The sequence below is a fragment of the Hesperophylax consimilis genome, chromosome 14 (assembly GCF_061612785.1).
Source record: "Hesperophylax consimilis isolate HC1 chromosome 14, BYU_Hcon_1.0, whole genome shotgun sequence".
Taxonomy (NCBI): domain Eukaryota; kingdom Metazoa; phylum Arthropoda; class Insecta; order Trichoptera; family Limnephilidae; genus Hesperophylax; species Hesperophylax consimilis.
The window spans coordinates 36,914,907-36,928,230 of NC_142849.1; the positions used below are offsets into that span (position 1 = coordinate 36,914,907).

A 13,324-nucleotide genomic window follows, 5' to 3' on the forward strand; every position below is an offset into this window, starting at 1 on the left:
CAGATACGGCATTATCAATATCAGAAGCTGTATACAACTTATCTTGGCTGCAAAGTGTAAACACACCATGTAGATGAGGGAGTCCTCTTTTTTGCTGATCAATTACAGAAGTATACACCCAACAAATTACCTTTCCAAAAACATGTTTCTCAGTCATATCATGAATAAATTCCTTGACTTTTAGATGGAAAACCTTGGCTACTATATCAGGCCTGTCCGCGGCCGATTGATAATGTTCCAATTCGGTTGGTATTTCTGTCCATTTGGGATTGCATGTAAAAGTTATGACGACGACAGGACGACCAAATTTACGTACCATTGCCATTGAAACTTGATAAAGTTTATTCACATGGCGTGGTCCACCAGTAAATGAAGATGGAAGAATGACTGTATTACCTGCACATACTCCTCTATCAGTGGCTAAATTTCTTACATGGTTTTGCAAACCTTGATAGCATTCCACTCTGAGGTGTCGTTGGTTTTTCCTAATGTAATCTAGGCGACCAGATTGGTAAATAATGTAAGCATGAATTAAATACTGTTGAAAAAGTTTACCCGCATAATGGATTGGATTAAATATGTTTCTTCGCACTGCTAATTTACTTGCATAAAACTACATAGCAGTTACAGTATGACATTGAGCAGTACAGAAATCAGCATGATGCTGAAAGCCTGGAGTCCAACCACATTTACCTGATGGAAATAGTAGTGGGAAAACCATGGGATCTAAATGCTTTGATAAAGTTGCCATCCTTTGAGGTCCTTCAACATTTTTAGGTTAAACAGCGATATCTATACCCGATGACAAATTCCCGTCTGTCTGCTACGTAAACCATAGCGATATCGTGAGAACTGGTTGGAGCATTGTACCTCTGATGAACGTGTAAATAATAGACGTATATCTCTCACCTGCCCACCCTCAGCCGCAATGCGTATTTCTTCTTCCTCGACAGCTTCTTTTAGTTCAATCATCAATTATTTGCATTATATTTTTATAGCAATCGGCATAACATGGATGACTCATACGCACTCTAACAGCCTCATCAGGATCATATAGATAAAGCTGAGCATAGGAAGGTATTTTACCTGCAACTTGTATACTTCTGGAAGTCAGATGATAAACCTAACCAATTTTTTTAAAACAATATGGACCATTACCTGGGATATTAGCTATTTGCGCTCCAAATGAGGCAAATCTATTAACACTGTATACATCAAGTAGCATTTGTATTGACAAACAAAATTCCTAAAGTTTTTAGATTGACTACAATCTCCTGTCAATCATTCGTGCTGGAGGATAAGCTAAAATTTGTAGTATATGGCACTTCAATCGCTTGGTAAATTTCCCTCTCATTCGAACATTCCGAAATTTGACCAATTCTGGTAAAATATTGCCCACATACCTTTTAGCCATAGTAATTAAATTGAAATAATAATCTGAAAACAAACATTTCTTTTTAGCGATTCACAGCGATAGTTTTTAAAAGAAATATCTACGGTTATCACGTCAATAATAATTCTGTAATTATCACATATTAAACATGACAGCTGATGACAGCGAATGGGGTCGGTGTTGTAATATCAAAAAAATAATTAATTACGTATTTAAGTATCGAGTGGAACTGGTTATTTTTTATTTAATTTATGATGGTGGATTTATAATTATAAATTATATTTATTATTTATAATTATAATATATCTCACATTAAATAATCACACTGACATTGTACATTGCTTGACACTAACTGGCTATAAAAGTTTTTTACATTTTTTCCATATACGCTGGCAACACTGAACAATCTGTCTTTCGCGTGAATAATAATAAACGTCAAATTTTAATACGTAATTGTGGATAATTTTTACTGTAATGTAATGAATCCAATGGATTGTCAACTTTCTAAAACATATTTTCTTCGATATTATCCAAAAATTATATGAGCATCGTGTCATTTTCAAATCGTGCCTTAATTTTCAAGTTAGCGGAATTTAACTGAAACAGACAATTTAAATTTGACCAATGAGAGGGCCTACACCGTCCAGACGCTAGAGTATTAATAATATCAGATGACTTTGATGTTGAAACTTTGCTTCCATAAATTTTTTGTTAATTCTATATGTGTCACATTAACTAAAATATTGCTTATTTAATACAATATACTGTAACTTCAAAGTACCATTCTTTTTATTCACACTTCAAATCCAAATTTTCCATTAGGGAGAAATTGTTTTACAAAAAAAATTCCCACGGGAGTGAAATGTTTTTCCGGGATGAAAAGAAGTCACTTCCCAGTCCTCCTTCTATCCCTATGCAAGAAGTCACTTTCCAGTCCTCCATCTATCCCTATCTAAGAAATCACTTCTCAGTCCTCCATCTATCCCTATGCAAGAAATCACTTCCCAGTCCTCCATCTATCCCTATGCAAGAAATCACTTCCCAGTCCTCCATCTATCCCTATGCAAGAAATCACTTCCCAGTCCTCCATCTATCCCTATGCGAGAAATCACTTCCCAGTCCTCCATCTATCCCTATGCAAGAAGTCACTACCCAGTCCTCCATTTATCCCTATGTAAGAAGTCACTTCCCAGTTCTCCATCTATCCCTATGCAAGAAATCACTTCCCAATCCTCCATTTATCCCTATGTAAGAAGTCACTTCCCAGTCCTCCATCTATCCCTATGCAAGAAGTCACTTTCCAACCCTCCATCTATCCCTATGCAAGAAATCTCTTCACTTAATAATCACGATCGCTCCGTTGCGATGTGACAGAAGGACAAACAAACACACTTTCGCATTTATAATATTAGTTGGGATATGCACTTTAATGCAGTTTTTTATGTCATGTTTTTCAATGAGAAATACATAATAAGTTTTATTTTATTCTACGCAAGATGGTCACTTTTTGTGAAGGACATTTTACAGAAGTAAGTTAGTTAAATTAATCAAGGAAGACTTAACGGGTATGAACAATTCAAAATCAATAATATTTCAGCAATGAAGCAATTTGAACACAATTTTTTTTAAATGTATTTTATAAAATAATATTTTTTAAATATTTGTACTGTGCAAGTGTAGATATTTTGTACTGTGCAAGTGTAGATATTTTAGTACCGTGCAAGTGTAGATATATTGAATTGTGTAGGAACTTCTTAGATCTATAGTGAGCTTGTCCAAAGGATGTGTTTGCTTTAACTATTTGTAGTTGATGTGCAATTGTGCTATGTACATGTGTTGTCTAGTAATGCGTGTGTTTACGATGAAAATTACTACAATTGCTCACTGTCATATTACTTACTTAAATAAGTTCAAACATTATTCCTATAAATTCATCGTTTATTATATCTGCTTCACTGTAACTTTAAAATTACTTACATCACTTACCCACACACAGGCAGCGCCTATGTGGGTTCCCATTTCTAACAATTACAATAGAACTAATACCTACGTGTACGCAAAAATAATTATCTTATATTGATCCTATTGGGTTGTATAAACTATGGGGAAAAATAAAGAAATTAAATGATTAAATTTAATTATGAATAAATAAAAATATGTTTTAGATGATAGATTCGCAACCTATCGCATCGTGAAGCCTTCGTTAACGCAAAATGTGATGGGGTCGAAATCAGCAATGTTGAATTGGTACCTGGAACGTGCTCATAATTATTGATTATTTATTTTCTTTCTAATCCACTCTTACTAATTATTTGCACCACGTAATAACGATATGGCTTATAAAAGAAAGTTAATAAAATGAGATGCTCTTAAAGTTGCGCTTTACTTGGTGTCTAAAGTCAAGTGTGTTTACTCTCAAAGTGCTCGTGTATAATGCTTGTATGTGAGTAAACAATGTGCCTGCGTTATGTACTTGGTATTTACAGCTAATGTGTAAACATGCCAAGCTTTGTGTGTAGCCTAACGCAGGAGTGGACTTGCTACCAAAATACGTGGGGAAACTTCTGAAAACCATCCTGTTTTGGAGTCTTTTATGATTCCAACAATAAGTCAAAAATAGAATTCCTCATTTCAAAAGTACCTACAATGTAGTTCATTCCCCCATATATGTGACAAAAACTAAATACATGTTAAATATCTCAGAAAATCTAACTAACCATCACGCCGTTTCGCCACAGGGGTAGGCAGATGGACCGCCAAACAACTCTGTCTTGGCACACCATCCTTGCTTCATTCACATTCATAATTTGGGTATGTATCGAGGCTGTAGGTGGTATGGAGGGGAATGAGATGGGAAAGAGGAAGGTGGGAAGTGGCTGACTTTTCAGATCTGGTCACCAAACACGATTAAAGGCATTTCAAGCAACGTTTCAATTCGAATAGTTGTCTTACACGACGGTGAGTGAGACTGAGAGAATCGTCCACTCTGTAACCTGTTGAAAATATACTAATCAAATATAATTTACTCTTGCAAGATGAAATTTGAATCCGCCACCTCCAGATTCTTAGTCGAGAGCCTTATCCCTCCACAATGGAGGCAGTCAAAAATCTAAGCATCTCTTCCATGCTCTTATTCATTGCACTTACTTCAGCTTTGCATTATTTGCCATTCTCCACATTCTTCACATCGGAGTAAATAGAAAAAATAAGCTCCGCCGGCGAAAATATCGATTTTCCGTGTATTTTCCGTACAGTGTTTTCTTCATATCATAATGAGAAGCAAATACAAGTTACTCAACTGATGAAATATGATGGTACATAGAGTAAATATTAGAGGAAAACATTGCAACGCGTGGTTTCGTAACGTACCTTACTAGTACGCGTGTAGTGCAAACTCCACTAAATCGTTGCAGGCTGCAGTGCAGCTCGGAATTAAAGATTATTTGTTTCAAGTATAAAACGCGGGAATATCTGTACCTGCCTTAAGAAAGTTTGCAAAAAGATTTTCAATGAGTTTAGACATTGCATAATTCCTTATTTGAAATTTTTAAAAAAATAAGTGTATGGTTAATAATTAAGTGGCTAAGTATTTAAGTACCTATTTACAAAATTGAAACATTCTTTGTTGGATGGGAGGTCTACTGTTCACAAAACTGCTAGTTTAGTTACGAAGGTATTTATAATCGAACAATGCCAGTTCGCCTCTAGCGTCTACTGTTGCTTCCCTACAGTATCAGTTGGCGTGCCTTTATGCTGGCAGCTTTGTTGTGGAAATACCTCACGTTGTATTACAGCTAGAACTCAAAGAAGAAGAACTCACTAGAAGTTCAGGTCAAGTTAAATGCATTAAATAACTTAACCGATAGTTCCGATATTGAATATTTATAAAAATGAAAATTCATATAAGAATAATATTCACTACTAGCGCAGATCCGTGAAAAATCAAGGGATTATATATTTGTGCAGCTGAAAGTTTATAAAATATTTGCCTCCTTATCATTGCCTTTCAAAAAACAAATATTGTCAATTTTCTTTTGTAATATACCTAATTTTTTTTTTTTGCTGAAAAATATTAGAAATTTACCTTTCCAATGATTACATTAAAATTAAAAAACAACAAATCTTTCAAAAATTTAAACAAAAGAAAAACACATTTCAAAAATTTTGAATTATTAATTCATATTCTAAAATTAAATATTTCTCTGATTATAGGTAGGTACGTACCTACTTTATCGCTTGTCTGAATTCACACTATCAGTACTATTTTTTAAAATCTCAAAGCAAACTTGAATTCATTGAACTTAAATTATTTTACGCAGGAATAATTCACCTCACGCACCGATAACCTATATTAGTATTTTTGTAGGGATGAAAAAGTTGATTATTTCATTGCTGACGAATGAGTGCAAGTTTCGATGTCAGCCTGATTTTTTTTTGTGTTCTTCTGTTTCCATGCTCTTTGGATATTTTTTATTTTCTTAAAAAAATTAATACCTTTTACTGTTTTCAACGTTCTTATCACGAAACTTTGGTGGTTATTATTTTACATGAAAACCAAAAAAAATCTTATTTTTGTGCGTTTTACAAAACGTTAGTATAAACATACCTTTATAATTATTTCTCCGCGCTCGGTCAGCTGTTCTGTATATTACATTGAATTTGTATGTACACATTTAAATTAATCGATAATTTGTACATGTTTCCAAATTAATGATCGTTCTTACTTGATACTATGCATGTACCTAACGTCTCTCAGATGTTATCCGAACATGTGCATTACGACTCGCAAAGTCAAGCTACCTTTACACCACACAATTTTCTTACATTTTTTTTAGTTAGAACTGCTTTTTTTCTTAGATTATCGTGAATCAATCACCACCGAAGTTTTTCGTTACGAGCATTGGACATGTATAAATTCTGATTTTTTTTCAAATCGATCAAATAATATTTTAGAACTTGTAGTTCTGTTGGGTGGGTATTTGAAATAATACCTAACCTAAAGTAGCGGGAGTTATTATGATATTCTATAAAAGAGTTCACAGTTTTTATCACCTCTCAAATGGCCCGACTATGCTAATGATGATCGTTGAAATCTTCGCATCGTAATTAGACTGGGTTTTTTACCGTACATCTGAGAAAAAATGCGGAATGTCGCTATTAGTTGGCTTGAGACCAGTTTAATAAATTCAAGGCTGTCCAAACAGAACAGACAACTAGTATGTACAAGTTTGCTGTACCCGCTCCAAACATCATGGAACCTCCTTGGGTACGATTTCTGTTACATAAATTATGCGTCTTAACCCGTTTGACTACCTCAGCTCTTAATCCTGTGCTTGTAGAGGAATCTATTTTGTAACCAGGGATTCGACTTGCAGACAAAAATATATTGCTTGCTCTGCAAAAATTTTCGAATAACCGTAAAAACCTTTGGATCACGTAGGTGTTGCCCCTTTCTCGCTAAAAGGAAGAAGTAAGCATCAGTAAAGCCAAAGGCAGTTTCTCAATTATTTTTAGCAAGGACAACGTGTCGTTTCTACTACTTATTCTTACTGCCTTTCACAGCTCTCCATTTCTTCCATCCGTCAAAATACTTGTAAAACGTCAAACAACGTTAATTTTTCTTTCCTCTGGGCCTCCGATGTTTTATGTAAAAGTATTTGGTTGTAATATCGTTAGAAGCTTATAAATATGTACCAATAAAAAATTTTAAGCTTGTATTTTCGAATCGTTTCTCGATCGACCTATATATAGGCCCAGAGATGTGCAAAATGGGTACCCAAAACCATTTGAAATGCAAAATGGAAATGGGTCTAAACTTTTCTATTTGAAAATGCAAAATGCAAAATAGTTTTTAGAAAAGCATTTCAAATGCAAAATGCAAAATACCCATTTTCAAAATGCATTGAAAATGCAAAATGGTTTCTCAGGTCAAACAATCAAAATAATTATAGAGTTTTTAAACAATTTTGTCATTTAATAATGGACATCAATGTAGAACAAACATATTACATGATGGTAAATCCAAAAACACTACGACTACAGATTATGAAACCACAAAAAATTTGCGCGGGACTAATGTTGCCAACGTAAAAACATAGAAACTGCTATCTAACATTTAATATTACAGCGTTATGGCCCCATGTTCAGTATTTGAATCAGTATTTTTTGTAATGGTATCACTCAATTGCCAGAGCTCCTACCAGGGAGCGACTTGACAAATGTAAATTATCTCTCATAGTGAGGTTGAGGACTGACTGATATTTGGGGCTTATGAAAAAAAGATGAGTGGAGATAGTAGGAATAATGTTGCAAAAACGCATTTAAAATGGAAAATGCATCGAGAAAAGCATTTAAAATGCAAAATGTAAAATACCCATTTTGCATTTCCATTTGAAATAAAACACATCTCTGTATAGGCCCTTGTGACTGAAGTAAAGTTAAATGTATCTGATTATGCGAATTTCTACCAAAAGTATTAAGCCTCCGTAGTAAGCGTTCAAATATAAGAAGAAGATGGTTTGAAAGAGAGATGTGTTAATACCATAGACATATGAATATTAGTAGACCTGCCCTAAGTGATTAAAAGCGTATTATCCCCACTCCCCATACCGGTTCCATTGGAGCCGGCTGGGCTCGCGTATGGCCTCAAGTGAAATTTGAAAACGTGACGTCATCATTCTTGTGCGAACTATGGTCGAGGCATCATCGGTTCATTTTACGAAATAACACGGCAAAATGTTGACTTGTGATATGAAAACTTGTAAAAATAGATGTGAAAAAGAGAATAAACCCAATTGTCGTATTACATTCCATAAGTAAGCATTATTTTACTCTATTTTAAGCTTATTCACACCGTATTATATGGATCAGTTTTAGAAACATATACTATCACATCACAATGTAGCGATTCTCAAGTGTGCTCATCGTTGTTTACTGGGGTAAGTAAATTATGAAACATTTGTAAAAGTGTCTTAACTAAATACTCTGAAACTAACTACGACTCTGCAAACAGAAGAAATTTACTTTGCCGAATTTGGACTTCGCAAATTAGTTCATAACGTGGCGAGTAGTGAGCGCTCCCATGTAAAAATGTCTATTCATTCAAAAGCAGATTTTACTTTTAAGAAGTAAATGGTGATATTATAATGCGAGATGCCTATTTACTGTCAGATTGATTTATTGACGAATCACAGTCAGCTTCACCCCCTTCGTTCTTCAACAGTTGATTTTACCCCTCGCCATTATCTTCTTGTCTATTAATTCCTATGTCTGTGGTTAATACAAACGTAAGAGGAATGACCGTAATAAAAAAACGATAATATGTAAGCGAACATTTTGAAAATATTTAATAAAACATGGCTCGTTTAAAATAGAGCAAAAATGTCTCGACAAATTTCTAAGTTGCATTTAAAGATAAACATTGAATTTTTTCATACCTAACATGTTAAATAACAGAACAAAATGTGGTTTTAATAATTTTCGGAGCAAATTTCGAGGAAGTTTCATATAATTTCGGCGCTACAAATGTATGGATATTATCTTCAAAACAACGTATATTTTTTAGAAACTTAATGCCGGGGCTTGAAAAGATGCACTAATTTGAGGCATGAAATTGGCAGTATGCATGTTCTTAGTAATATTATGTAGAAATGATAATTCGGTGAGATGTACACACATGAGATGTAGGTACGGAAAAACCATGACCACCGAATTAGTAATGTGAAGATCGGAATGGAATACAAGGCCATTATGAAGAAACGAGATGAAGAAGATTTGGACAATGGGGTATCAAGATAAAAACACCGGTGTATGAAATAAGACGTCGCACGATGAAGTGAGTCAGGCCATTTTAACCGGCAGCGAAATATCAGCCGTATTTATGAGAGAAAAGATTTATCCACTTATTACTTATTACTTAATGTGCACTAAACAGTGATTGAATCGTGTCGACGCGTGGTACTATTAGAGATAACACAAATTAAGTTTACTGATATTGAATCATTTACTTTCATAATCACTGACAGTAAATTGTTAACCGTCATTTACTACAAAAATAATGGCTGACAAATAAGTAATATATTCGCTAAAGCATCGTTAAAGTAACTGTCATAACTTTCTCAAAACGTTTATCATTATAAACATGATATTACTATGTCATTCCTGATGTTGCAATTTGAAAATCTGGTTGTTTACCTTCAGTCATAATTATCACTGCCGTAATGAACATGCTTTCTCGGTGAATCAAGATTGAGTCTAATTTGATAACATGCAAATCGTGTATGTTGGCATCATACAGAACAATAATTAAATTGTGAAAATTAATTGGTTTATACTTCATGAATTCTTACAGTCAACTGCATTAAAAAAACATCAGAAAATAATCTTTTTTGAACCTTATAATATTTTTCCGGATTTCTAAGTTATTACGTTTTTGACTAAACAAGCATTTATTGTTCAGTGTGCGTTTAATATTACTGTAAGAATATCTACCTGTAATGGTTCTACTTGGAGGTGTTCATGACAAACGGTTCTTTAACTCAACAAAACGGACGGATATCTTGCTGTAGAAACATTTACAATGGATTACATGAAAAGAAACAAATGTCTTTCAAACATGATTGTGTAAAAGCTAGTACTAATAAAATTTCAACGACAATAATTGAAGCACACTGCACGACGTCATAATAAATACATTTTTCAAAGTAAACACTAATTTGAAATGAATTCTCATCAGAAAGTTCCTACTCCGGCATTGTTGCAAAATTATTGCGTTTCAAACTTAGAATAGGATATCATTGAAAGGCTGATTTGACATTGAATTCTCACTGAGTATGACGTCGTTATCAGAAATATGTTTCTATAAGTATCTAGTATATTTTTCTAGTCAACCTAGTATCATGAGAAAAGTATCTAGTATATTTTCTTAGTCAACCTAGTATTATAAAAAATATGTACTATATTTTCATAGTATTTATATATTAATAAATAAGGCGAATATTGTTAGACTCATATTTGCCTCTCGTAAAATCGCCAATAAAGTTTGACGCCAACTTGAATTGTTTATATTTAGCTGAAGTTTCATTAAATTTTGTAGTGCTTATACCACTCAACCGAGCAGGGATGAGTAATAGTAATTTTCATCGGCTGTTTTACGTCTCACCGAAAACCCATTAATCAGAAAACCGCAGACACTAAAGGTCTAATATCAAATTTCTGGCGATAATAAATATTCGCAATATGTATTATTATACCATAATTGATTATTGAGTAGGTATTTTTATGTAACATTATTTCGAGAATATAAGTTAGGTGTAGGTACATAATAAATACCTATAAGTTGCTTGCTTATTTTTATTTCAAGTCACTACTAAAAATAAAATTCCATGTTCGAAAAAAAATACTCATCAAGCCTTTTTCTTCTCTTATCTTATGATGAAACATGAAATATTAGTAGCTGAAGTGTACCCGACCTCGTGGTTTGTGGTAAAGTTTTGAGGTTGTGAATGCTAGTGTACCTATCTCAAAACTGGGTGCAGTTTTAAGGTGGAAATAATGTTTTTGTGAAGAATTGAAAAAAAAAATTTAAGTATTTTTTTTTGACTCCTTCTACCATTCCCTTCTATGTCACGCATTATCCTTAGGCCCCTTTATTCTTTCATCACATACTCCACATTTTACTACATGAAACTATTTGATTAATTTGATGCCATGTCTTCCTCGGGCGTCCCGACTTCTTTAACAATTCACTTCCAGGTTATACATTCTCCTTGCACCCTTTCTTCGTTCTTCACATAACTTTTACGTCGTGGGGTTTTCAGGGAACCAAGTAAGAGTGGAGAGGCGAGATTAGATCCTCTATCTTCGAGGGGCCTTCAGGGAACCAAGGGGAAGTGGACTCCTCCATCGTAGGGCCTTCGGGAAATCAAGGAGGAGTGAAGAGAAAGGATGGGATTCTCTCCCCTCGTGGGCCTTCAGGAAACTAAGGGGGAGTGGAATCTCCCCCTCCCCCCATGGGACCTTCTGGGAACAAAGGAGGATTGGAGAGGAGAGCTGAGGCTACCTCCGTGAGCTCTTCCCCTCTGGGGCCTTCAGGAAACCAATGAGGAGTGGAGAGTAGAGATGAGGCCGTCTTCCCTATTGCTGCCTTCCAGTAACCAAGGGAGATTGGAGAGAAGAGATGAGACCTGGAAGACACAATGTGGAACCAGAAGATGTAGCCACATATCCAATGACAGCCCTGGTGAACTTTATAAAAGGGACTGGGTGACTGTTAAAGGAATAAGACAAAATGTGAGATAGCACCATGTGCCTATGGCCCTCTCTCTATAAGTGCTCATGGGAACTATAAATAAACCGTATCCGCTCAATAATAAAGAATAAAAATAAATCTTCACAGCCAGTATAATTATACATTACAACTCAAAGATTCTGTTTCTTTTCTTCTCTTGTAATAATATGACGTCAACACCGCTGTATTTAATAAAAAAAAACTTGTTTTCGTCAGATTTTATTATTTGTTCCTCCGTTTATAAAAATCGTGCCGAAGTATCAGGCTCTCCGATTAAGATACATTCTCAAAAACATGTTATTACTTCTTCCATATTATTCCATAAATTTGAAACGGAGATGTAACATTGCTTACTGGCAATACACTTAGGTATTATTTACTAAACTAGTAGGAAATAAGAAATGCATGTTTGAATAAATCTAAGCGACTAAACAGGAAGTACCGACGTCCCATGTATTTTTAAAAGACTTAATCGGCTCTTAAGAAAAATAAAACAATAAGCAGGTGGATGTAGAGGGACTTAAAGCAATGGTGTAACCATTTTGTTTTTATCATTGTTATAATATTATCACATAAATAAATAGATCTACTTAATATGTCATATATATTTTTAAGATAAGACGTGTCCGAGAAACCAAAATACAACAAGTTTGTCAGCTACAAATGGATCGTAAAGTCTCTTTAATAAATACCTACTCCCGGGCTTTGCCCGAATTTCATTAAATGCATTTTGTCAAAGTGCTTCTCCATGTTGAACAGTTGGAAATTATAAATATTTTCTTATTTATTCTTTGTATCTTACTTTATAGCAATCTCGGTAATTCATAAAACTTATTTTGGGACTGGAGGAATTTACAAAACATAAGTGGGACGTAGTGCAAATTTTAAGAGAAAACATAATTATTAATTTCATATACACATTAAATAATGCCGTTCAAAAATAAAGAAGACAGGTAATTTATATAAATCAAAGATACACACTTGTGTAGTTAAATATAAACAAGTAATAAAAATAACAATACACAATAATATAAACGTAACCACGAACATAAAGTTGAAATTTACAAAAACTACAAAATTTTGTTGAAAATCATTTTATATGTATGTTAGAACGTGTATTTAAAGAAAAATAACCCTCAATACTAGTGAAAGATGTAATAAAGGGTTATCGTAATACGAGTATTATATTATAAAGAAGCCGAAAAAATATATTTACGAGTTTTTAATCTAAAACAGAATGGCGACTTGCTCTAGTCTAAAGACAAACATAAAAACATTTTACTATGCTTCCACTATTTTAGATACCATTGACTGTTTAATTTAATAATATAAATATTAGCAAAATCGTGAGGTAGTCTGACCTCTAAAATCTCACCATGGGTGCGCCACTGATCTTAGAACTTCTTAGGCAATTCGACCAAACATTATTGTTGAAGTAGCAACGATGTTATGAGAACTAACAACAATAAAATAAAAGTCATAATAAACTTATAATACCCAGTCCATTTTCAGAGGTCGTGTGTTACATACAAGGATGCAAGAAATTCAATGATTTATTAAATTATCATAAAATATTTTAGTTGCAAAGTGCAATATTAAATAATAGGTACTTTCACTTTTCTGGCATTTTGTTGTACAAAATT

At 33.9% G+C, this 13,324-nt stretch overlaps 1 protein-coding gene across 1 annotated transcript in view; it reads right to left on the bottom strand.

The window, feature by feature from the left end:
• LOC149418244 (uncharacterized) overlaps positions 1–13,324 on the bottom strand; it is a 224,478-nt gene that overhangs the window by 210,677 nt on the left and 477 nt on the right. The gene's annotated exons all lie outside the window — the stretch shown is intronic.